A 27,665-nucleotide genomic window follows, 5' to 3' on the forward strand; every position below is an offset into this window, starting at 1 on the left:
CATCACTGAGTTCTCCAGACCAATACATACGAACCGGAAAAGACTAGCCGGTTTATTCAGCGTACCAGAACGCTGGTCGGATAGTGACAAAATCCAGCCCCATCGTTACGGAGATTCTCCGCTCCATTCATTGACAGAGTCAGAATCCAGGGCTCAAAGTGGGAGTGAACACACAATCTGATCATTCCTGATAGGATAACACCTAGGAGCATAACCAATGATACCACCAGAACCCGCCTACGTGTCATACGTCAGCGTGGTTTGTAAACAAAGTAAACATAGCCCCACTCTACAGAGTGAGTGAAGGAAAATCCTATCAGAGCCAAGACTGTGTGGGAGCGTGAAGAGAGCAAAATATGTAGAAATCTATGAATACAAAGGAGCCAATATATAAATAAATACAACCAAACAGTAGGAATAATATTGTATTCAATTACCCTTCCGGCGAATACAGTCCGATCAATCTACAGTCCACAATAATCCTATTCAGTGTGGACAAATCTGTGGATCAAGTGTGGTCAATGCTATACACGTCACATACACAAATAAACAAATAAATGAAGACTGTAGACATAGAAGTAGAGCTCAAAATCCGATCAGTCAAATTAATTAGCAAGGGAATATGACTATATCCACATCATCATAGATAAGGACAAGAAAAAAGTACTGATAAAGGAAGACACAACTATGCCGGCATGGCACAGATGCATAAGGGGAGCAAACAAGCCGAAACCCATAAAATTTAACAATGTCCAAAGATGTATCATTCAAACCAAAAACTACAAATGTTGCAAAGCCTATACGGGCCTTTTAAACCACCCCAAATAGGAATGGATATAAAACAAATGAGAAGATACAGAACAGGTTGTAACAAATTTAGGAGATTATGCAAAAGAAATGTAGCGGGATATACCCCCCTCTCTCTCTATCAATCCAGATAGAGGTACCAAACATAACGTGATCAAAACGTGATCAAAAGCCCAACTTGGAATATAGCATAACAACACCTGTAATATAATGAGACCAAAAATTATTCTAGACCAAAAAGTTTATTTAGACCAAAAATTAATCAGGTCAAACTCCGAATTGAGGCCACTAGGAATCCTGGTCTTTAACTTAAAGATCCAGAATGCCTCTTTTTCTCCAAGTTTATTGACCCTATCTCCCTGGCCTTTTCTTAAGGGGACCTTATCAATAATGGTCCAAACAAAGGACCTTAGTGACTTATTATGAGTCTCAACAAAGTGACTAACCAGGGGAGTCGTTTTGGAGCCAATCCTGATGTCTGACATGTGTTCCTTAATATGAGTTCTGGCCTCTCGTGTTGAGAGTCCCACATACTGTAAGGAACACAAGCTGCAAGTGATGAGATACACAATGTAAGTTTGTCTACAATTTAGACAATATTTAATGTTGAATCTCTCCCCACTCGCCGTGGAGACAAACGTGTCCCCCACAATAATCCTTTCACATGCCACACAAGTGTGGTAATGGCATTTAAATACTCCCAAAGATGTCAACCAAGAGGACGTCTGATTGGGGAGTTCTCTCCAAATCTTGGTAGAGGCAACCATATTACCTATCGTCTTGTTTTTTCTGTAGGCAAATCTGATACCCCCCTCCACTGTGTCAGTCAGCCCATTATCCACCGACAAAAGGCCGAAATGCTTGTTCACTATCCGGCAGATTTCATCATACTGCTTGGAGTAGTCAGTGATGAAAGACACCCTGTCACCAAATTTGTATGAATCTGAGCCACCCCCCTTGTTCCTCTTGCCTAAAGTCAGAAGTTTCTCCCTAGGGATCCTCTCTACATCTTTTCTTGCCATCATGATCGTCTGTGAATCGTAACCTCTTTCTTTAAGTCTCAGAGCCAGGTCATCCGCCTGTTTTTCATATGCAGTACGCAACGTGCAATTTCTCTTCAGGCGAATGAACTGGCTCTTAGCCACACCCCTAAAAACCCTTTTGGGGTGACAGCTCGAGGCGTGTAACAATGAATTCCCAGCTATGGGTTTACGGAAAACCTCTGTGCTGATCCCCTGTCCTTGCACACCCTCCAGTGTGATGTTCAGAAAGTCAACACGTTTTTCCTGTATTTCAGAAGTAAAACTTAATCCACAATCATTGTTCTCCAGCCCGGCCACGAATTCTCCAAGTTGAGAGTCGGTTCCTCCCCAAACAAATAGCAGGTCATCAATGTACCTGCCGTACCAAATGATGTTAGCTCTGAAAGGGTTCCGTTCTCCAAAGACATGGGACAGTTCCCACCATCCCATGAAGATGTTAGCATAGGACGGGGCAAACTTTGCTCCCATGGCTGTCCCACGTCTCAGGAGATAGAACTGTCCCATGAACTCAAAATAATTGTGAGTGAGGAGGAACCGAGTTACCTCTACTACAAACTCCACAAACCGGGAATTGCCATCAAAATATCTGTTTAGAAAGAAACGTACAGCTTCCAACCCCTTGTCATGGGGGATGGAGGTGTACAAGGATTTAACATCTACAGTGAGCCATCTGTAGTTGGTCTCCCATGTTAATTGACTCAACAGGTTCAAGACATGTTTAGTGTCCGCCAGGTGACTCCATAGAGTACTCACTAGTGGTTGCAAAATATCATCCAGCCATTCCGAAAGGTGTTAAAGTAATGACCGAATACCGTTCACAATTGGTCTCCCCCGTACATCCACCAAAGATTTGTGAACCTTTGGTAGATGGTTGAAAGTAGCGATTGTAGGGTTAGAAACAAGAAGGTATTCCTTTGTATCAGGGTCAATAAACCCACCTTCCACCCCATCATCTACAAGGGAGGCCAATTGTGACCGGTACGCTCTAGTGGGGTCCCCTGGCAACACTGCATAGTCATCCGTACTAGTAAGTTGTCTCTGGGCCTCCAAAATGAAATCCTCTCTATTCTGAAAAACTATAGTGCCACCCTTATCAGCGGCCCTAATTATAATCTCTTCATTCTTACTAAGCTTCTCCAGTGCTTTTTTCTGTTTCCTGGTCATGTTACTCTGTTCTCCTCTCACAGATTTGTAGTATAGGCAAGTGAGGTCTTCTTCAATTCTATTTTGGAATTTCTCCAGAAGGCTACCTCTACATTGGATAGGGTAAAAGCTAGACTTTTCCTTAAATGTTGGTAATCCAATGTTGACGGTAGGGTAATTGTCCCCACCTTCTGAGAGAGAAACCAAGGTCCCAATATCGCAAAATTCTTGGAAATTGAGAGAATTATCCCTTAGGTTTCCTGAGGGCCTGGAGTCTACCCCAAGATGAATGGCATCGTGACTCTCATCAGCTGCTCCCCTTCTGGGATACATCTTAAAGAATTTCTTTAAGGTCAAGTCACGTATCAGCTTATTGCCATTAAGCAGTGTCCTGAACAGATCAAAGTCAGCTGTAGGCACAAAAGTCAATCCAATGCTGAGAACTTCAAATTCCTGAGCATCCGGGGTATAACTGGAAAGGATGATGACATTCAGAACCTGTAGTTCCCCCTTCCTCTTCCCCTTCTCTGTGGGTACCTCCGCTGTTCTTTGTACTGATGATCTGCACCTTGGTTCGTGCTTTGGTTTCCTCCTCCTCACCCCCCTTCTGGTGTTTTTTGGGGTATGGAAAAAACGTGTTCTAGCTGTGTTTGGTCCCGAGCGCGGCTGTCCACTCTGATCCCCGTGTCACTAGTAGGTTCTTCTCTGTAGTTGGTCTGGGAGAAAAATTGTTGAGTGGGTGCTTTGAGGATGGGGAGGGTTTCCTTGGGTCTGACGCTCTGGACAGGTGGATGTTCCTCACCTCCTGACCCTGAAACCCTCAGATTCACACTCACTCTCATAAAAATGAACCCTCCTTCCTCTGTTCCTTCTGTGTCCACCACGTTGTTGGTTAGGATGGAAGGTATTCTTATTCTGTTCCCTTCTGAGGAGTGATCTGTCCCTTTTATTCCAAATGTAGACCCTGTTCAGGTCGTAGTCCTGTTGGTCCCGTAGGTACTTGTTATGCTTTATTTGGAGAAGTAAAGCTTTCGCCTCGGTAACTACCCGTTGTAGCGTATCATTAAACTAAAGAAAGTTTACATCCTCACTTCGAGTGTTAAGCTCCTTTTGTATTTCCCTAATTTTGTTGGCTGTATCCTCTAATTCCTTTTGTTTGTAGTCACAGATTATCTTCATCAGTTGGAAGGAGCATTCCGATAGCTTGCTGTTCCATAATTCTATGAAGGTTTTATCATCCGTTAGAAAGGTCGGATATTTGTTTAGTCTTAATCCTCTAGGTATAATTCCCAGCTCCTGATATTTATTTAGCGTATTAATATCCCAGAATAATTTGTCTTCCTTCAGAAGCAAGAATTCCAGCTCTTCAAAAAGTGTTATTAGGTTATAATTCCTCTTATTGGTTGAGAAAATTTTGTAGCAATCCTTAGCATTCAGATCCCTCTCTTCCACGGACCCGAGTGCAAACAAGGTGGGGGCTCCCTCTGTATTGGTTATACCCTCATTGTCCATGATAGCTGTGGATCTGGGTGGTAAAGTATAAACACCCGGAGTCAGGCCAGACCCCACACTTAAGTGTAAACGTTCTACAAATGCAGAGGAAAAAAGCAAAAAATGGGTGTTTATACAGTCAACAGAGGAACAATTGTGTGCTGATATCCACAGTTGTAGATGAAAGCATAGCCTACCAGCCCAGGTAGGTACTGTATATAACTTCCACCAACTGACTTAATAGAAATCCTCCGTTGTCAAAACAGTCACAAGTCACAATAGTCACCCAGGGTTCCTCTCTCCCTGGAGACCAGTAAAGAACGCAGGAAAACGGATCTTACGGTTACAGGCCAATAAAACATCCAACCTGTGGGACAGCACTTAATGATTCTAATTGGCAAAGTAACACAAACTCCCCTTGAACAAGTAGTAGGCAAATACCTCATATGCTGTTGCTCCAGCGGCTTTCCTGTTGTCACACCGGACTGCAACGATGTATGCCAAACTGCGGAGGGAAGGCTGTCATCGATCCCTGGTCCTGCAGGCTGTTTTATGGAGTCCACCCGATCCACAGCTCACAGCCTCAAAATGAGTGCTCACTAGGGCCCAAAAGTGCAAAATAACGAACAAGAGAACAGAAGCACCTGATACTGGCCGTTAGTATTTAGAGTAAATTTAATGAACAGGGTATAACTTCACAAAGTACAGTATACAAAGTATACACAGGGCTCATGACCCTAGTAAAAGTCAAACATACAATACAGAGGGGGTGAAAACTAGAGCTAGTGACACAAAAGCGGCTAACGCGTTTCGGCATGAGCCTTACTCATAGCCTCTTAAAACACAAATAAACCACAGAAGTTTAAAAAACCTAGCTCCTAATCTGATTGGTAAGCGGGAAACACACCCTGCAACTTGTTAGCCAATCTAAGAATACTAAACTAAATTAAGTATACACACACACACCTCCCCCCCACCCCCTGTGAATGCACAATAATAAATATATAAATAATGATAGTCTTCATCACTGAGTTCTCCAGACCAATACATACGAACCGGAAAAGACTAGCCGGTTTATTCAGCATACCAGAACGCTGGTCGGATAGTGACAAAATCCAGCCCCGTCGTTACGGAGATTCTCCACTCCATTCATTGACAGAGTCAGAATCCAGGGCTCAAAGTGGGAGTGAACACACAATCTGATCATTCCTGATAGGATAACACCTAGGAGCATAACCAATGATACCACCAGAACCCGCCTACGTGTCATACGTCAGCGCGGTTTGTAAACAAAGTAAACATGGCCCCACTCTACAGAGTGAGTGAAGGAAAATCCTATCAGAGCCAAGACTGTGTGGGAGCGTGAAGAGAGCAAAATATGTAGAAATCTATGAATACAAAGGAGCCAATATATAAATAAATACAACCAAACAGTAGGAATAATATTGTATTCAATTACCCTTCCGGGGAATACAGTCCACAATAATCCTATTCAGTGTGGACAAATCTGTGGATCAAGTGTGGTCAATGCTATACATGTCACATGCACAAATAAACAAATAAATGAAGAGTGTAGACATAGAAGGAGAGCTCAAAATCCGATCAGTCAAATTAATTAGCAAGGGAATATGATTATATCCACATCATCATAGATAAGGACAAGAAAAAAAAATTGTGGAACAGCAAGCTATCGGAATGCTCCTTCCAACTGATGAAGATAATCTGTGACTACAAACAAAAGGAATTAGAGGATACAGCCAACAAAATTAGGGAAATACAAAAGGAGCTTAACACTCGAAGTGAGGATGTAAACTTTCTTAAGTTTAATGATACGCTACAACGGGTAGTGGCAGAGGCGAAAGCTTTACTTCTCCAAATAAAGCATAACAAGTACCTACGGGACCAACAGGACTACGACCTGAACAGGGTCTACATTTGGAATAAAAGGGACAGATCACTCCTCAGAAGGGAACAGAATAAGAATACCTTCCATCCTAACCAACAACGTGGTGGACACAGACACAGAAGGAACAGAGGAAGGAGGGTTCATTTTTATGAGAGTGAGGGTGAATCTGAGGGTTTCAGGGTCAGGGTCAGGAGGTGAGGAACATCCACCTGTCCAGAGCGTCAGACCCAAGGAAACCCTCCCCATCCTCAAAGCACCCACTCAACAATTTTTCTCCCAGACCAACTACAGAGAAGAACCTACTAGTGACACGGGGATCAGAGTGGACAGCCGCGCTCGGGACCAAACACAGCTAGAACACGTTTTTTCCATACCCCAAAAAACACCAGAAGGGGGGGGGGGAGGAGGAAACCAAAGCACAAGCCAAGGTGCAGATCATCAGTACAAAGAACAGCGGAGGTACCCACAGAGAAGGGGAAGAGGAAGGGGGAACTATAGGTTCTGAATGTCATCAACCTTTCCAGTTATACCCCGGATGCTCAGGAATTTGAAGTTCTCAGCCTTGGATTGACTTTTGTGCCTACAACTGACTTTGATCTGTTCAGGACACTGCTTAATGTCAATAAGCTGATACGTGACTTGACCTTAAAGAAATTCTTTAAGATGTATCCCAGAAGGGGAGCTGCTGATGAGAGTCACGATGCCATTCATCTTGGGGTAGACTCCAGGCTCTCAGGAAACCTAAGGAATAATTCTCTCAATTTCCAAGAATTTTGCAATATTGGGACCTTGGAATCTCTCTCAGAAGGTGGGGATAATTACCCTACCGTCAACATTGGATTACCAACATTTAAGGAAAAGTCTAGCTTTTACCCTATCCAATGTAGAGGTAGCCTTCTGGAGAAATTCCAAAATAGAATTGAAGAAGACCTCACTTGCCTATACTACAAATCTGTGAGAGGAGAACAGAGTAACATGACCAGGAAACAGAAAAAAGCACTGGAGAAGCTTAGTAAGAATGAAGGGATTATAATTAGGGCCGCTGATAAGGGTGGCACTATAGTTTTTCAGAATAGAGAGGATTTCATTTTGGAGGCCCAGAGACAACTTACTAGTACGGATGACTATGCAGTGTTGCCAGGGGACCCCACTAGAGCGTACCGGTCACAATTGGCCTCCCTTGTAGATGATGGGGTGGAAGGTGGGTTTATTGACCCTGATACAAAGGAATACCTTCTTGTTTCTAACCCTACAATCGCTACTTTCAACCATCTACCAAAGGTTCACAAATCTTTTGTGGATGTACGGGGGAGACCAATTGTGAACGGTATTGGGTCATTACTTGAACACCTTTCGGAATGGCTGGATGATATTTTGCAACCTCTAGTGAGTACTCTATGGAGTCACCTGGCAGACACCAAACATGTCTTGAACCTGTTGAGTCAATTAACATGGGAGACCAACTACAGATGGCTCACTGTAGATGTTAAATCCTTGTACACCTCCATCCCCCATGACAAGGGTTTGGAAGCTGTATGTTTCTTTCTAAACAGATATTTTGACGGCAATTCTCCTCCTCACTCACAATTATTTTGAGTTCATGGGACAGTTCTATCTCCAGAGACGTGGGACAGCCATGGGAGCAAAGTTTGCCCCGTCCTATGCTAACATCTTCATGGGATGGTGGGAACTGTCCCACATCTTTGGAGAACAGAACCCTTTCAGAGCTAACATCATTTGGTACGGCAGGTACATTGATGACCTGCTATTTGTTTGGGGAGGAACCGACTCTCAACTTGGAGAATTCGTGGCCGGGCTGGAGAACAATGATTGTGGATTAAGTTTTACTTCTGAAATACAGGAAAAACGTGTTGACTTTCTGGACATCACACTGGAGGGTGTGCAAGGCCAGGGGATCAGCACAGAGGTTTTCCGTAAACCCATAGCTGGGAATTCATTGTTACACGCCTCGAGCTGTCACCCCAAAAGGGTTTTTAGGGGTGTGGCTAAGAGCCAGTTCATTCGCCTGAAGAGAAATTGCACGTTGCGTACTGCATATGAAAAACAGGCGGATGACCTGGCTCTGAGACTTAAAGAAAGAGGTTACGATTCACAGACGATCATGAGGACAAGAAAAGATGTAGAGAGGATCCCTAGGGAGAAACTTCTGACTTTAGGCAAGAGGAACAAGGGGGGTGGCTCAGATTCATACAAATTTGGTGACAGGGTGTCTTTCATCACTGACTACTCCAAGCAGTATGATGAAATCTGCCGGATAGTGAACAAGCATTTCGGCCTTTTGTCGGCGGATGATGGGCTGACTGACACAGTGGAGATGGGTATCAGATTTGCCTACAGAAAAAACAAGACGATAGGTAATATGGTTGCCCCTACCAAGATTTGGAGAGAACTCCCCAATCAGACGTCCTCTTGGTTGACATCTTTGGGAGTATTTAAATGCCATTACCACACTTGTGTGGCATGTGAAAGGATTATTGTGGGGGACACGTTTGTCTCCACGGCGAGTGGGGAGAGATTCAACATTAAATATTGTCTAAATTGTAGACAAACTTACATTGTGTATCTCATCACTTGCAGCTTGTGTTCCTTACAGTATGTGGGACTCTCAACACGAGAGGCCAGAACTCGTATTAAGGAACACATGTCAGACATCAGGATTGGCTCCAAAACGACTCCCCTGGTTAGTCACTTTGTTGAGACTCATAATAAGTCACTAAGGTCCTTTGTTTGGATCATTATTGATAAGGTCCCCTTAAGAAAAGGCCAGGGAGATAGGGTCAATAAACTTGGAGAAAAAGAGGCATTCTGGATCTTTAAGTTAAAGACCAGGATTCCTAGTGGCCTCAATTCGGAGTTTGACCTGATTAATTTTTGGTCTAAATAAACTTTTTGGTCTAGAATAATTTTTGGTCTCATATTACGGGTGCTGTTATGCTATATTCCAAGTTGGGCTTTTGATCACGTTTTGATCACGTTATGTTTGGTACCTCTATATGGATTGATAGAGAGAGAGGGGGGTATATCCCGCTACATTTCTTTTGCATAATCTCCTAAATTTGTTACAACCTGTTCTGTATCTTCTCATTTGTTTTATATCCATTCCTATTTGGGGTGGTTTGGAAGGCCCGTATAGGCTTTGCAACATTTGTAGTTTTTGGTTTGAATGATACATCTTTGGACATTGTTACATTTTATGGGTTTCGGCTTGTTTGCTCCCCTTATGCATCTGTGCCATACCGGCATAGTTGTGTCTTCCTTTATCAGTACTTTTTTCTTGTCCTTATCTATGATGATGTGGATATAGTCATATTCCCTTGCTAATTAATTTGACTGATCGGATTTTGAGCTCTCCTTCTATGTCTACACTCTTCATTTATTTGTTTATTTGTGCATGTGACGTGTATAGCATTGACCACACTTGATCCACAGATTTGTCCACACTGAATAGGATTATTGTGGACTGTTTTCCCCGGAAGGGTAATTGAATACAATATTATTCCTACTGTTTGGTTGTATTTATTTATATATTGGCTCCTTTGTATTCATAGATTTCTACATATTTTGCTCTCTTCATGCTCCCACACAGTCTTGGCTCTGATAGGATTTTCCTTCACTCACTCTGTAGAGTGGGGCTATGTTTACAAACCGCGCTGACGTATTAGGCAATGCTTTCTTCAATGTGGGGGGATGGCAACTGGTGTAATGTAGTAAGGAGTTTCTGTCGGTCTCCTTTCTATACAATGTTGACTGAATCCTACCATTACTTATATACAACCTGACATCTAGAAAGTCGATTTGTGTTTTGCTGGATGTCATTTTAAACTTCAGAGCCATATTGGCCCCATTAAGCTCTTGGAACCAATTCTCTAGACTAGCTGATGTTCCAGACCAAATCAAGAACAGGTCATCTATGAACCGCTTGAAAAAGCGAATGTTCTTGACCTTAAATAATTCCGTCCCAAACTCCTCGAAGTGGGCCATAAACAAATTGGCGTATGATGGGGCCATATTTGACCCCATCGCCATCCCCTTCAACTGTAAATAGAAGGATTGTTCAAAACGGAAATAATTGGTAGTCAGGCAAAATTCCAATAATTGTAGGATTATCTCAGGAGGGGGTCCAATATATGGATATCTGTAAAGATGAAATAGGACAGCAAGTAACCCTTCCCCATGAGGGATCACAGTATATAGACTAGTCACATCCAATGTGACTAGCCATATGTCTTCATCCATGTCTTCAAATTGTTTCAGCATCTCCAATAGTGCCATGGAGTCCCTCAAGTATGACGGTGTATTATACACCAAAGGTTGTAAAAATCTGTCAACTAAGGTGGCAATGGGTTGTTGTATTGACCCTATTGAGGATACAATAGGTCTTCCAGGAGGAGGTGAGATCCCCATGTGTATTTTAGTAGTCAATCTGAGTGATTACCCCCTGAGTGACTCTGAAATTAAGATTCTAAACAAGGGTCTGACCTTTGTTACAACTTCTAGAACTGACCCATTTGATTTTTATATAGATACAAAAAAATTTCAGAGACTACTTTCCCTAAAAGAAAAATTTGGGGAAACGGATACAGACCACAATCAACTGAAGAAAAAATCTACATATACTCCTCAATTCGGTAACGCCAGTATTAATACCTTTACGAGACGGTTACAGGAGGATATGAATCAATCTTTAGCTTCACAACATAAAGAGACTTTCAATAACTTCTCAAAAGAAGATTGGAAAATCTTAAGAAACCTTGCGGACAACAAGGATTTAATCATACGTGAAGCTGATAAGGGTGGGGCAGTGGTCATCCTCAATTACAGAGATTACAGGATGGAGATCACATCACAGCTTGCGGATATAGGGACATATAGACCGCTACCACATGACCCTACACAGGCATTTAAGAAACAGTTGGATGATTATACCAAACTGATATATGATCAGGGCTTTATCAACAAGGATACCTATCTGTATTTGGTAGTAACACATCCCAGAACCCCGGTTCTATATACCCTCCCCAAAATACACAAGGGGATCTCACCTCCTCCTGGAAGACCTATTGTATCCTCAATAGGGTCAATACAACAACCCATTACCACCTTAGTTGACAGATTTTTACAACCTTTGGTGTATAATACACCGTCATACTTGAGGGACTCCATGGCACTATTGGAGATGCTGAAACAATTTGAAGACATGGATGAAGACATATGGCTAGTCACATTGGATGTGACTAGTCTATATACTGTGATCCCTCATGGGGAAGAGTTACTTGCTGTCCTATTTCATCTTTACAGATATCCATATATTGGACCACCTCCTGAGATAATCCTACAATTATTGGAATTTTGCCTGACTACCAATTATTTCCGTTTTGAACAATCCTTCTATTTACAGTTGAAGGGGACGGCGATGGGGTCAAATATGGCCCCATCATACGCCAATTTGTTTATGGCCCACTTCGAGGAGTTTGGGACGGAATTATTTAAGGTCAAGAACATTCGTTTTTTCAAGCGGTTCATAGATGACCTGTTCTTGATTTGGTCTGGAACGTCAGCTAGTCTAGAGAATTGGTTCCAAGAGCTTAATGGGGCCAATATGGCTCTGAAGTTTAAAATGACATCCAGCAAAACACAAATCGACTTTCTAGATGTCAGGTTGTATATAAGTAATGGCAGGATTCAGTCAACATTGTATAGAAAGGAGACCGACAGAAACTCCTTACTACATTACACCAGTTGCCATCCCCCCACATTGAAGAAAGCATTGCCTAAATCTCAATTGCTTAGAGTGGTCAGGAACAACTCTGAAATTGACAAAAGAGAAGAACAACTCACTGAGATGGTGCAACGTTTTGAAATTAGGAGTTATCCTGACAAACTACTGAATGAACAGCGGGATCAGGTCTGCAAGGCCAGGGATTTGGTACCCAAAAAGGAGGATAAAAGGATGACATTTATCACAACTTTTACAGGTGACAAGGGCCCCTTAAAGGACATTCTCAACAAACATTGGGAGATCATTAACACGGATAGATCGTTACCCTTACACAAAGCTGAACCACCAAGGGTGGGCTACAAGAGGTCCAGGTCACTGCGGGACTTGCTAATTAAAACTGACCCGATACATAGTTATAAAACTTCAACATGGTTGGATATCAAAAAACCAGGGGTTTTTCGATGCCTTGGCTGCACAACATGTGGGGGTCTAATTACTGGTCCTAGCTTTACTCATCCACAAAAACGTAAAGTTTATAAACACAAATTCCGCCTTACGTGTACTACTACACATATAATATACTTATTAAACTGCATCTGTGGGCTGTATTACGTAGGAAAGACCAGCGATGACCTACGTACACGTATGGCAAACCATTGATCTGCTATCAAAACGGCACTCAATAAAGGCACATCAGAGCAACCGGTGGCCAGACACTTTTTGGAACACAAACACAGTGTCATGGACCTCAAGTATACGATCATAGACCATGTGCCACCGTTGTCATGAGGAGGTGATAGGAACCGACTGCTTCTCCAAAGGGAAGCAAAATGGACATTTGAATTGAACACTCTTGTGCCTTACGGGCTAAATACACAGCTAGATTGGCAGGTGTTCCTATGATCCCTTTCCATAGCTGTCATTTGCTTTGGAATTCAGGGGTCATCTATATCTGTTTGGGAGTCCATGGTCATTCCAGTTACTGTACCCAATTTTATGAGAGTCATGTTCCATTTAAGTATCTTTGATAACTGTGATGTTCTTTCTTTTTGTTATCCCATTGTGTGACTCCATTGTTCAGTTTTGGCCCTTGTGTTGTACCCAATTTTTGAAGCCATGTTCTGTTCTCTGGAGTCACAAGATTGGATATTTAATGCTATTTTGCTTTTTTGTTTGCTATTTGCTGACTTGCCAAATATGGCGTCTGTTGTTTACTGGTTGCTATGGCAACCGTATGTGTACTATTATATAACGATATAACATAATTTCCCATTTTTTGTCATGAATATTGCCTATGTCCTTACTTTTAGTAGGCTTAGCACTTGTTTGTTGCTTGTATAATTATGCTGTTTCTTTGTTTGTTTTTCTTCATTCAGTCCCCACACATTGCCGCGGGCGATGACGACATTCGGTAGGGGCGGCGCATCCACCACAGAGAGCGTGGCGCACTTTTCTCTGGTGACGGTACATAACACAGCTGGGTGGTAAGTTTTCTGTAAACCTTGTAAGTTTGAGGACGGGCAGTTTATTGCCTGAAAACGTTCACTAATTAAAGGTGAAACTATTGAAAGACTTCTGGAGTGCTTCTTGTTTTCCGGCTATGTTTAAGTTTTGACTAGCACCCGAAGCTATTGCTGTTTAGGATCTGGAGTACACACACACATATTTATATGTACACACACACACACACACATATATATATATATATATATATATATATATATATATGTACACACACACATTTACAGTATATATATTTATATATATATATTTATATTTACACTAACACATTTACATATACATTTATATACACACACACACATATATATATATATATATATATATATATATATATATATATATATATATATAAAATCCTTGCACAGCAAATTGAAGTTATCTATGGCAGCACTTTCTTCTTATGTGGAAAAACAAATAAGAAATCAAATGGCATGACTAGAGAGGCATCCTCTAGTGAAGATTGAAGAATCTGCCCTGACACATTCTCATCTTTAATTATTTCACTGTCTTGCTTTCCCTGTAAGACTGTCACCATAGATAAGTGTGTTTAAATTGGCCTTAGCTTAGTAACAATTCCAGGATACATTTACATTCCATCTACCTGAAAAATCTACAATGGCTATGATGATATTTAAAATCTACAATAATAAAATAAAAAAGCATCAAGTAATTTCATATTAAATATTTTTAACAAAAAAAGGCAGTGCACTGCACATAAAGAAGTAAATGAATAGGCTAAACATACATGTTTTTCTATTCTTGGCATAGTTTGTTATTGCTGTGTTGCGCATTGCGCAACACCACATGCTGGGTACAGCAAGTGAAATGCTACTTGTACTTGCATTAACAGTTTGCACCTACTCACATATGCTTTGGCGATGGCGATGGCGATAGCATGATATCTTTCACTGCAGAACCAATACACATCACTGCAAACTCTCTAAATACTAGTGCTTGTGACCTATAGTTGTATGCTCCGCATGGTTGTATGTTATTGAAAGTGATCACTGAAATAGGTCACTTCAAGGCCATTTTTAAAATATTTTGTAATTCAGATAGGGCATGCAATTTTAAACTACTTTTCAATTTACTTTAATCATCAAATTTGCTTTGTATTTTTTTTGGTATTCTTTGTTGAAGGCTAAACTTAGGTTGACTGATATGCCAATTTCTAAAATCTTGAAGGCTGCCTTTATCTCAGTGCATATTATTAGATTTCCGCAGCTAGACACTGCTGGTTCATGTGTGCCATATAGATAACATTGTGTTCACTCCCATGGATTTATTTATGAGTCAACACGTATTGGCTAAAATGCAATCTGTCAAAATAACTAAAAATAGGAGGGGGGGGGGAGTCTGCAGAGGCTTAGATACAAGGTAATCACAGAGGTAAAAAGTATATTAATCTAAGTGTTGGTTATGGAAAACTGGGGAATGGATAATAAAGGGATTATCTATCTTTTTAAACAATAAAACATTTCAAGTAGACTGACCCTTTAATAGTCTCTACTAGAAGCATTTTGCTAATACAAGTATGTCATAAAAATGTTTCTAATCAGAAGTAAAATGCACTGATGTGAATTTAATTTAAACTAAAATGTCCCTATTACAAATGAGAACCACTTATGTTCAAAGGATTATTATCAAAAACTAATTTACGATGTTTTTCCTTTATTAGACAACATTTTTTTTTAATCAACATTCTGTTTACAAATACATTTCCATAAATCATGATTCAGCTAAAGCATTCAATTTAAAAATGCAAAACAAAAAACTTTCTGGTTTATTTCTATTTTTGTTTGCTTCATTCCCTTGGTAAACTTAGATAAGTTTAGAAGTCTTTAGTACTCTATCAGCAAGATTACAAGTAGCACGTTATGTCTTTTCCGCACGCTATATGGTCTTTTAGCAATCAATTTCCATTGTGCAGGCATTACAAATTTTGAAAAAAAGATACACGGTGTGTATAAATATATATATATATAAATAGATTTGTTAATGAACTACTTAATGAGTTATTTTCTCTATATTTTGAGCGTAGTGGAGGATTTTAAACTCACCTTTTACCTCCACCTAATTTTAAATGTTGATGTATTTTGCCCTGAAATCAACTTCACCCTGCAGTGATTCAAACCTTCTCCCAGCTGATGAGTGGCAAATACTACAAAACAGTCTGTCCTGGGATGGTTATGAATCACTGCACTAACCCTAGCTAAGTTTATAAGCTGTGTGAACCTGAAGTAAAAAGGTGCGTCATTGTGAACCTAATTTGCATATCGTACCCAGAATCCCTTGCTGCATTGGAAACAATGTAATTCAGAGGTTTTCTGTGGGAAAAACAAGCCTTCTGGCCTGTCTAGATTTGTTAATGAACTACACAATTAATTATTTTCTCTATATTTTGTGTATAGTGGAGGATTCTAAACTAACCTTTTACCGCCCCCTAATTTTAAATGTTGTTGTATATATATATATATATATATATATATATATATATACATATATATATACACACACACACACATATAGGTAGCCCTCAGTTTATGCCAGGGTTAGGTTCCAGGAGGAATGGTTGTAAATCAAAACCGTTGTAAATTGAAACCCAGTTTATAATGTAAGTCAATGGGAAGTGAGGGAGTTAGGTTCCAGGCCCCTCTCAAAATTGTTATAAGTAACACCTAATACATTATTTTTAAAGCTTTGAAATGAAGGCTTTAAATGGTAAACAGCATTATAAACCAAATAAAATAAATTGTATCATCAAACTAAGTTTAATGAACAAAAACATTTGCTAATTCGCACCTAATAAAATTATCACACAGACTATATCATCATCAATCTAAGTTTAATGAACAAAAACAAAATAATTACACAACAGACTGTACCATCATCAAACTAAGTTTAATGAACAAAAATGTTTTTTTACTTGCATTTTTCTGCAAACAGTTCTCTGCATTGAGTCTGCAGCTAAGGGAAGTGGCTGCTAGATCTTGTTCCTTTAAAAACGTCTCCATTGCTCAGGTCTGGTTATACACAGATTAATTTCAGCCTGCCTGTGTTTAATCACACAACAGACTGTATCATCATCAAACTAAGTTTAATGAACAAAAAGGTTTTTTTACTTGCCTTTTTCTGCAAACAGTTCTCTGCATTGAGTCTGCAGCTAAGGGGAGTGGCTTCTAGATCTTGTTTCTTTGAAAGCTGATCCATTGATCACGTCTGGCTTGCTTGGCTTTGCATGTCTTTGCTGCGATACAAGCAGACAGCTCCACCTACTGGCTATTTTAATGTATGCCATGCTTCTCAATGCTTTCAATAGCAGTCAATGCTTTTCAATAGCCTTAGGAAGAAAACCAAACTTGGTACGGAGAACTGCCTTATCTGCATGGAATATGAGATAAGGGGAATCACACTGCAAAGCTAAGCATTCAGAAACCCTCCGAGCAGAAGAGGGTCTTTGCTGCGATACAAGCAGACAGCTCCACCTACTGGCTATTTTAATGTATGCCATGCTTCTCAATGCTTTCAATAGCAGTCAATGCTTTTTCAATAGCCTTAGGAAGAAAACCAAACTTGGTACGGAGAACTGCCTTATCTGCATGGAATATGAGATAAGGGGAATCACACTGCAAAGCTAAGCATTCAGAAACCCTCCGAGCAGAAGAGATAGTAATAAGAAACAAAAACCTTCCAAGATAGCAGCTTAATATCTATGGAATGCAAAGGCTCAAATGGAGCCCGATGCCAAACTTAGCTGGTTAAGGCTCCAACGAGGAGCAATAGACTTAAACACAGGCCTGATTCTGACCAAGGCCTGACAAAAAGATTGCACATCTTGCACGTCTGCCAGATGCTTATGTAGCAAAATAAATAAAGCAGAAAACTGACCCTTCAGGGTACTGACTGACAAACCCTTCTCCAGTCTGGGAGAAAGGACAAAATCTTAGGAATTCTGACCCTACTCCAAGAGTAGCCCTTGGACTCACACCAATAAAGATATTTACACCATATCTTATGGTAAATCTTTCTAGTAACAGTCTTGCGAGCCTGAATCATGGTCTCAATGACCACGCTTACATAGAAATAAGCATTTAATCTCCAACCAGTCAGCTTCAGAGAAACAAGATTTGGATGAAAGAAGGGACCCTGAACTAGAAGGTCCTTCCTCAGAGACAGTCTCCCAGGCAGAAGAGACAACATCTCCACTAGGTCTGCATACAAGATCCTGCAAAGCTATGCCGGGGCTATTAGAAACCCTAACGCACTCTCCTGTTTGATACAAGCAATGACTCATGGAAGAAGAGCAAACTGAGGAAACAGGTATGCCAACCTGAAATTCCAAGGAACCACCAGAGCATCTATCAGAGCGGCCTATGGATGAATTGACCTAGTACCGTACCTTGAAAGCTTGGCACCTCCAGATTGAGTTCCCACTCCCCGGGATGAAAAGTCTGTTCACTCAGAAAATCCGCTTCCCAGTTGTCCACTCCTGGAATGTGGATGGCAGAAAGACAGCAATTGTGAGCTTCCGCCCACTGAACAATCCAAGTCACCTCCTACCGGCTAGGGAACTCCAAGTTCCTCCCTGGTTTTTTATATAAACCATTGAGGTGATATAGTCTGGCTGAAACCGAGCTATCAGAGCATTGCAAATCGCTCTCAAATCCAAGATGTTAAAGAGGAGAACAGACACTTCCGAGACCATAATACCCATGGCTTAACAGAACCCAGACTGCTTACCAAATCAGCAGGTTAGCATCTGTGGACACATCACCCAGGATGTCTCCAGAAGCACGTGCCCTGAGACAGATACTCCTGAAAGGCCAAAGACCAAGGAAGAGAGTCTCTTGTCACTGATTTAGATTTATCCTCTGAGACAAATCCAAATGTTCTTCATTTAATGCAAAATAGCAAAGAAATTATGTCAATGGAAACCATCAGACCAATTCCCTCCATACATTGAGTCACTGAAAAGTGAAGGAAAAACAACTGCAGCTAGATGTCAACTCTCAAGCTCCTGGTTGCAAGATGGCTAAATTATCTACTGGACCACTAGAGCTTGCTGTTGACCAGACAGACTGCACAGAGAGGAGAAGGAATAAATCTTTAATTATATAACCTCTGTTAGACATTGTCTCTGGATAGAGAATCTAATAAGGTCCAAGTCTAACACACCTGGTGTTACCAGGTGAGCTCCCATCGTGGTACTGACCAGGCCTGGCCCCACTTAACTTCCGAGATCAGACGGAAGTGGGTTGCATTAAATCACCCTAGTAGATAGGACAAGGGAACTCTTTCCCAGATTCATTCCATGGGAAAGAAGACTGACCAGATCTCTAAAAGAGAGATTGCTCAAAGGAAGGATGACACCTGAACCAAATATTGTCAAGAAAAACCTCCTTGCGATACCCCAAGACCTAAAAGTCTTTCTCAGAAATTTGAGAAGATCCAAATCAAGGGAACCATAAATCCTTCAGGTTTATGCTTGTTATGAACAGGCCCTTATGAACCAAAGGAGAAAGGATACTACTTTGAAGGTCAAAACCTGAGTTACTTGAGGTAAATACCTAGATCCCGATCCCAGACTGACTGGAACTATCACTCCCAGAGAAGAAGGTCCTGAACCCAGTTCAAGGAATGCCTCTCATCATATTTGGATCGCAGATACTCTAGCAGGAGAAATCTGCCCTAGGGAGGAAATCTTAGATAGGACTTCAAAAGACATGACTGATCCTGTAGAAAGAGGAAAAGGAAAACTTTCCTGTAGTCTTACCCTCTTGATGTGTGGTAGAAAAACCTCTTTTCTCCCGAAAAGTCAGAGGAAAATTATGGCTGACCAAGTCCATCTCATCCTAGAAAGTAAACACCAGAAGCATGGATTTGGAGGAAACATAAAATATTGAACCTGCAACTGCAGAACTAAAAAGCCTTCTCCGCTGACCAAGATTTCAGCCACAAAACCCGACAGGCTAGTACAGCAAGTCTAATAAGATAAGGCATTGTTTTAAATGAAAAATTAAACCTCCAGCTTCTTATCCATGGATCCAAAAAGGAGCTAGCTAACCTCCACAGGGATCTAAGTTCTAAGAGCTATAGTAGAAAGCTTCCTTCTACTAAAGATACCGTGCATTTTAATGGAGTCAGCGACAGGAAATCCTTAAAAGGACGTGAGACAGGGAGGGAATATCCCTAGTTTCTTTATTAATATATATATATATATATATATATATATATATATATATATATATATATATATATATATATATATATATTCCTGTGAAAATCCCACAGCATGTCTAGAACACTTCCACCTAGGAAGGAAAAACATAGAACTGATAAAGTTCACAAAACTCCAAAGGCTTGACAACGACAGGGGATCGGTGTCGTCTAAGTAGCTAAAACCTCCTATAACATATCACGAGGTGTTGAGGCATAAATCTGAAGGATACCACTTGAGCAACAGATAAAGGAAATATACTGTCCAGATCTGAGATTTCACCCTCTACCGGCGAATCCTCCTCACCAAACTTAGAAGAGGACAAACCTGCGTAGCAGCAGTGGAGTAGAAACCTTATTATCTGAGACTTTAAATGTCCTCTTGCATTTTCCCTGTAGAAAAGGAAAGCAGAACAAGCCGCAGATACCACAAAAGATACCTGAGCTTGCAAATTCTGTATGCAAATACACTTCTCCAGGAGACTGAGAGGAACCACACGGCACTGCATGTGATGCCATAGAGGCTTGGGACGTTTAAGGAGAAAGCTGTGGCATAGCCTGAACAGCATCATCATGGGAGAGCTTAAAAAGATCAGAGGGCAACAACCTATCTGTACATGTGATATCCATAGCTAAACATGCAATACAGAAAGTTGAAAATATATCTGCTATATGAGAAACAAATGTGCTTTTTATTTAAAACCCTTAACTTTAAGGGAGTAAATAGTACTGTCTTTTTAAGAGAAAGAAAATTTTGTATTACAGAATGTCTTATTCATAAAAACCTTAACTTAAGGTTCAAACAATATGGCCATTTGCGTAGCCTATCTTTTCAATGGCCATTTGCGTAGCCTATCTTTTCAATGGGATCTTTCTAACGCTGGTATTTAGAGTCGTTTCTGCAGTGAGCGTTAGAGCTCTAACGACAAGATTCCAGCCGCCTGAAAATAGCAGGAGTTAAGAGCTTTCTGGCTAACGCCGGTTCATAAAGCTCTTAACTACTGTACCCTAAAGTACACTAACACCCATAAACTACCTATGTACCCCTAAACCGAGGTCCCCCCACATCGCCGCCACTCGATTAAAAATTTTAACCCCTAATCTTCCGACCGCCACCTACGTTATACTTATGTACCCCTAATCTGCTGCCCCTAACCCCGCCGACCCCTATATTACATTTATTAACCCCTAATCTGCCCCCCACAACATCGCCGCCAGCTACTTAAAATAATTAACCCCTAATCTTCCGACCGCAAAGCGCCGCCACCTACGTTATCCCTATGTACCCCTAATCTGCTACCCCTAACACCGCCGACCCCTATATTATATTTATTATCCCCTAATCTGCCCCCCTCAACGTCGCCGACACCTGCCTACACTTATTAACCCCTAATCTGCCGAGCGGACCGCACCGCTACTATAATAAAGTTATTAACCCCTAACCCGCCTCACTAACCCTATCATAAATAGCATTAACCCCTAATCTGCCCTCCCTAACATCGCCGACACCTAACTTCAATTATTAACCCCTAATCTTCCGATCGGAGCTCACCGCTATTCTAATAAATGTATTAACCCCTAAAGCTAAGTCTAACCCTAACACTAACACCCCCCTAACTTAAATATAATTTTAATCTAACGAAATAAATTAACTCTTATTAAATAAATTAATCCTATTTAAAGCTAAATACTTACCTGTAAAATAAATCCTAATATAGCTACAATATAAATTATAATTATATTATAGCTATTTTAGGATTAATATTTATTTTACAGGCAACTTGGTATTTATTTTAACTAGGTACAATAGCTATTAAATAGTTAAGAACTATTTAATAGTTACCTAGTTAAAATAATAACAAATTTACCTGTAAAATAAATCCTAACCTAAGATATAATTAAACCTAACACTACCCTATCAATAAAATAATTAAATAAACTACCTACAATTACCTACAATTAACCTAACACTACACTATCAATAAATAAATTAAATACAATTGCTACAAATAAATACAATTAAATAAACTAGCTAAAGTACAAAAAATAAAAAAGAACTAAGTTACAGAAAATAAAAAAATATTTACAAACATAAGAAAAATATTACAACAATTTTAAACTAATTACACCTACTCTAAGCCCCCTAATAAAATAACAAAGCCCCCCAAAATAAAAAATTCCCTACCCTATTCTAAATTTAAAAAGTTACAAGCTCTTTTACCTTACCAGCCCTGAACAGGGCCCTTTGCGGGGCATGCCCCAAGAAGTTCAGCTCTTTTGCCTGTAAAAGAAAACATACAATACCCCCCCCCAACATTACAACCCACCACCCACATACCCCTAATCTAACCCAAACCACCCTTAAATAAACCTAACACTAAGCCCCTGAAGATCTTCCTACCTTGTCTTCACCATACCAGGTTCACCGATCCGTCCTGGCTCCGATATCTTCATCCAACCCAAGCGGGGGCTAGACATCCACTGAAGAAGTCCAGAAGAGGGTCCAAAGTCTTCCTCCTATCCGGCAAGAAGAGGACATCCGGACCGGCAAACATCTTCTCCAAGCGGCATCTTCGATCTTCTTCCATCCGGTGCGGAGCGGGTCCATCTTGAAGCAGGCGACGCGGATCCATCCTCTTCTTCCGATGTCTCCCGACGAATGACGGTTCCTTTAAGGGACGTCATCCAAGATGGCGTCCCTCGAATTCCGATTGGCTGATAGGATTCTATCAGCTAATCGGAATTAAGGTAGGAATATTCTGATTGGCTGATGGAATCAGCCAATCAGAATCTAGTTCAATCCGATTGGCCGATCCAATCAGCCAATCAGATTGAGCTCGCATTCTATTGGCTGATCGGCACAGCCAATAGAATGCGAGCTCAATCTGATTGGCTGATTGGATCAGCCAATCGGATTGAACTTGATTCTGATTGGCTGATTCCATCAGCCAATCAGAATATTCCTACCTTAATTCCGATTGGCTGATAGAATCCTATCAGCCAATCGGAATTCGAGGGACGCCATCTTGGATGACGTCCCTTAAAGGAACCGTCATTCGTCGGGAGACATCGGAAGAAGAGGATGGATCCGCGTCGCCTGCTTCAAGATGGACCCGCTCCGCACCGGATGGAAGAAGATCGAAGATGCCGCTTGGAGAAGATGTTTGCCGGTCCGGATGTCCTCTTCTTGCCGGATAGGAGGAAGACTTTGGACCCTCTTCTGGACTTCTTCAGTGGATGTCTAGCCCCCGCTTGGGTTGGATGAAGATATCGGAGCCAGGACGGATCGGTGAACCTGGTATGGTGAAGACAAGGTAGGAAGATCTTCAGGGGCTTAGTGTTAGGTTTATTTAAGGGTGGTTTGGGTTAGATTAGGGGTATGTGGGTGGTGGGTTGTAATGTTGGGGGGGGGGGGTATTGTATGTTTTCTTTTACAGGCAAAAGAGCTGAACTTCTTGGGGCATGCCCCGCAAAGGGCCCTGTTCAGGGCTGGTAAGGTAAAAGAGCTTGTAACTTTTTAAATTTAGAATAGGGTAGGGAATTTTTTATTTTGGGGGGCTTTGTTATTTTATTAGGGGGCTTAGAGTAGGTGTAATTAGTTTAAAATTGTTGTAATATTTTTCTTATGTTTGTAAATATTTTTTTATTTTCTGTAACTTAGTTCTTTTTTATTTTTTGTACTTTAGCTAGTTTATTTAATTGTATTTATTTGTAGCAATTGTATTTAATTTATTTATTGATAGTGTAGTTAGGTTAATTGTAGGTAATTGTAGGTAGTTTATTTAATTAATTTATTGATAGGGTAGTGTTAGGTTTAATTATATCTTAGGTTAGGATTTATTTTACAGGTAATTTTGTAATTATTTTAACTAGGTAACTATTAAATAGTTCTTAACTATTTAATAGCTATTGTACCTAGTTAAAATAAATACCAAGTTGCCTGTAAAATAAATATTAATCCTAAAATAGCTAAAATATAATTATAATTTATATTGTAGCTATATTAGGGTTTATTTTACAGGTAAGTATTTAGCTTTAAATAGGAATCATTTATTTAATAAGAGTTAATTTATTTCGTTATATGTAAATTATATTTAAGTTAGGGGGGTGTTAGTGTTAGGGTTAGACTTAGCTTTAGGGGTTAATACATTTATTAGAATAGCGGTGAGCTCCGATCGGAAGATTAGGGGTTAATAATTGAAGGTAGGTGTCGGCGATGTTAGGGAGGGCAGATTAGGGGTTAATACTATTTATGATAGGGTTAGTGAGACGGATTAGGGGTTAATAACTTTATTATAGTAGCGCTCAGGTCCGCTCGGCAGATTAGGGGTTAATAAGTGTAGGCAGGTGTCGGCGACGTTGTGGGGGGCAGATTAGGTGTTAATAAATATAACATAGGGGTCGGCGATGTTAGGGCAGCAGATTAGGGGTACATAGGGATAACGTAGGTTGCGGCGGTTTACGGAGCGGAAGATTAGGGGTTAAAACTGTAATGCAGGGGTCAGCGATAGCGGGGGCGGCAGATTAGGGGTTAATAAGTGTAAGGTTAGGGGTGTTTAGACTCGGGGTACATGTTAGGGTGTTAGGTGCAGACGTAGGAAGTGTTTCCCCATAGGAAACAATGGGGCTGCGTTAGGAGCTGAACGCTGCTTTTTTGCAGGTGTTAGGTTTTTTTTCAGCTCAAACAGCCCCATTGTTTCCTATGGGGGAATCGTGCACGAGCACGTTTTTGATGCCGGCCGCGTCCGTAAGCAACTCTGGTATCGAGAGTTGCATTTGCGGTAAAAATGCCCTACGCTCCTTTTTTGGAGCCTAACGCAGCATTTGTTTGAACTCTCGATACCAGAGTTAAATTTATGGTGCGGCCAGAAAAAAGCCCGCGGAGCGTTAACAGCCCTTTTACCGCCGAACTCCAAATCTAGGCCTATGAAAGCTATCTAATACTGAATTTAGGGTAAGTGGTCTAAGATGCTTGTCATGACATCGAGACACTCCAAACAGACACACTAATTCTAACCCAGAGTAATCAGGACAGACTTTAGGCTGTACGGTTTCCAGGCTGTACTGATTGCAAAAAGCTGTACCGCTGAATCATCTTAGCCTAAAAAACCCTGATACCGGCAGAAAAGCACTCCGCTCTGTTCTCAGTCAGAGAACGAGGTGGAATCAGAAAACTGCACTCGGCAAGAGACTTAAATGGCAACGCTCGGTTTCAGAAGGAGGAGGAGGCAAGACCCTGAGAACGGCATGGAGATGAAGTGCAGATGTAATAAATAAAGCATGTGGGGTCCCCTAGTGGATCTATTAGAGGATTGAAAGGCAGAAGGTCAGAAAAAAGGAGAGGGAAAGGGAAGGGAGTGGATTGTGATACTATAAGTCTGTGTAAATGTTGTAACTAGCAAGTAATTGATTGTTGTATTAATTACTGATATGACATTTTTTTGATGTATGTTTTATTTGTATTTTCAATAAAGGGTTAAAGATGATAAAAAAAAAAAAAAAAAGCGCAGATGTTTTTACCTCGTTTTTACCCCATCCTGCCGCTTAGTCTTGAGAAACAAGTCAGACCTGGATGCCACTGTATATTTAAAACACATCGGTCACAAGAATAAAGATGCTGCTCATGCTTATTATAAAGAGCGGAGGAAAGCACATCAACTAGCTTCATAGGAATAGCGCTACCAGGGGAAAAGCACGCTCTCCAAATAAACCCACTATCACTCTGAATAAGAGAATTAGCGTAGGAGTATGCTTAAACGATTTAATAATAATGATGCCCCCAATAGAGAGTTAATTCCTTCTTTTGAAAATGATTAACCTCTAAGTCTCCCTCACGTGACAAAGTGCCTGCCTACTGTGAGCATAATTCTCTTAAAGGATAATGTTCCATAGTTAAGTGCAGATTACCTTATTATTTAGGATCATTAACCCCATCAGTGCCAGCCTCCTAGCCCCAGAAGACAACAGGTACTTACCTGCACATCTAGCTGTCCGATAAGAGGACAGCTCAGCCGGTATGAGAAGATGCCACTCCTCACAGAGACTTGTGGAAAAAAGAAAGATCAGAACAAACCTACTCTGACTTTCTATACAAGGGCAGCAACATGTTAGAAAAAACGCAGTGAGGCCCACCTCACAAGTCCTAACTGATTTAAAGCCACCACTGCCCTACTGAAGAGACTAACGTGGAGTATGGCTAGACCCAATCTTGAGAGGAGGTTCAGAGTAAACCTACTCTACATTTAAAATAATAAAATCTTCCTTGAAGTGAAATAAATCCAATTTTCTTCAGACACCAAAAACTTCACCTCCTCCATGTACAGAGGCAGAGAGAATGACTGGGGGTTGTGGGTAAGGGAGTGATACTTAGCAGTTAAACTGTGGTGCTCTTTGCCTCCTCCTGCTGGCCAGGAGTGATATTCCCAACAGTAATTGATGATCCGTGGACTCCGTGGACTTACCATGTCTTAAGAAAGAAATACAAGTATTCACACTCACTGTATCCAGGCTTGAAAAAAATCATCAAAACGCCTTTAATAAACATATAAGTGGAACAGGCCCATAGCCATGACGTTTTAGCTCTAACCTGAGCTTTCTTCAAATGAAGGCCAGACAGGCATATATATAATAAATAATTTATAAATATATTTTTTTTTATAAGGGTTAAAATGGATATTGTATTTGACTGGGAAGGCTATAATGTATACATATAATGTATGTCTAAATATGTGCATGTATAAATATATATATATATATATATATATATATATATATATATATATATATATATATATATATATATATCATATAAATTGTGGAGTCATTTCCACTCAATACTTTTAAAAAAGCATGAAAAATCATTTTATTAATTTTTTCTATATTGTAATTTGTGTTTTAATAAAAATATTTAACATTCCAATGTTCTTTACTTAGAAGAAAATGTTCTTATTTATTTAAAATATTTTTTAACAGAAAGTGTATATAAGAGTGAGAGAGAAACAAACATTTAAAATATTTTTAAGAAAAAAATAATAATTATATATATAAATATATATATATATATATATGTTGTATAATAAAATACTTTCTATCGGGGTGCTTGACCAAGCCACTGACATGAGAAGACGCAGAATTGTGTAGCTCCGAATCTAATCTTCAGGAACAGTTAACGTTTGTATTAATATCCCAAGCTTTTTATATAAATAGCACCTAAAGTACATAAAGAAGCAACCCGGTTCCTGGATATACCAAAATAATTGTGATTAACTTTACTAACTTAGATTCGGAGCGTTGTGGCCTATATCACAACAACTTCTACCCCCCCCCCCTCTTCCGACGTGTGGGCAGCTCGGGAGAGTATACTTTTTTCCTGATATCATTACAGGGTTTAAAACCATACAGTACTCAGCCTTCTATGGAGGAAGATCTAACCCCACAGATATGGGCGCTTTTGAACGGCCTAGATCACCGCATGAACAGCTATTTCAGTGACCTCACTAACATCTTTAGAATGACCGGAGATAGGGAGCATGGCGATCCGGCTAAGATGGCGAACACAGAAGAAATCTATTTGCTACGCAATGTGAGACACGAAGATGGGAGCGATACCTACTTACCCAAGTCAGACCCTGAGAGTCGGTCAAGAGATACACAAGAACAACCGGACTTTGTTCCTTACCGCAGAATACTGGTATCACCTGCGCCTTTGCTCAGCCACCTCACATCCGCCAAGCTTACTTGCCCCTTACCGGAGCTCCTTGCAACTGCGCCCCAGGAGGGTAAGATTGATCGACGACTG

General features: G+C 40.5%; 1 protein-coding gene across 1 annotated transcript in view; it reads right to left on the minus strand.

The window, feature by feature from the left end:
* Nucleotides 1-27,665, minus strand: part of CNKSR2 (connector enhancer of kinase suppressor of Ras 2) — a 1,108,533-nt gene that overhangs the window by 138,023 nt on the left and 942,845 nt on the right. The gene's annotated exons all lie outside the window — the stretch shown is intronic.

Source organism: Bombina bombina, chromosome 3 (genome assembly GCF_027579735.1).
Source record: "Bombina bombina isolate aBomBom1 chromosome 3, aBomBom1.pri, whole genome shotgun sequence".
Classification (NCBI taxonomy): domain Eukaryota; kingdom Metazoa; phylum Chordata; class Amphibia; order Anura; family Bombinatoridae; genus Bombina; species Bombina bombina.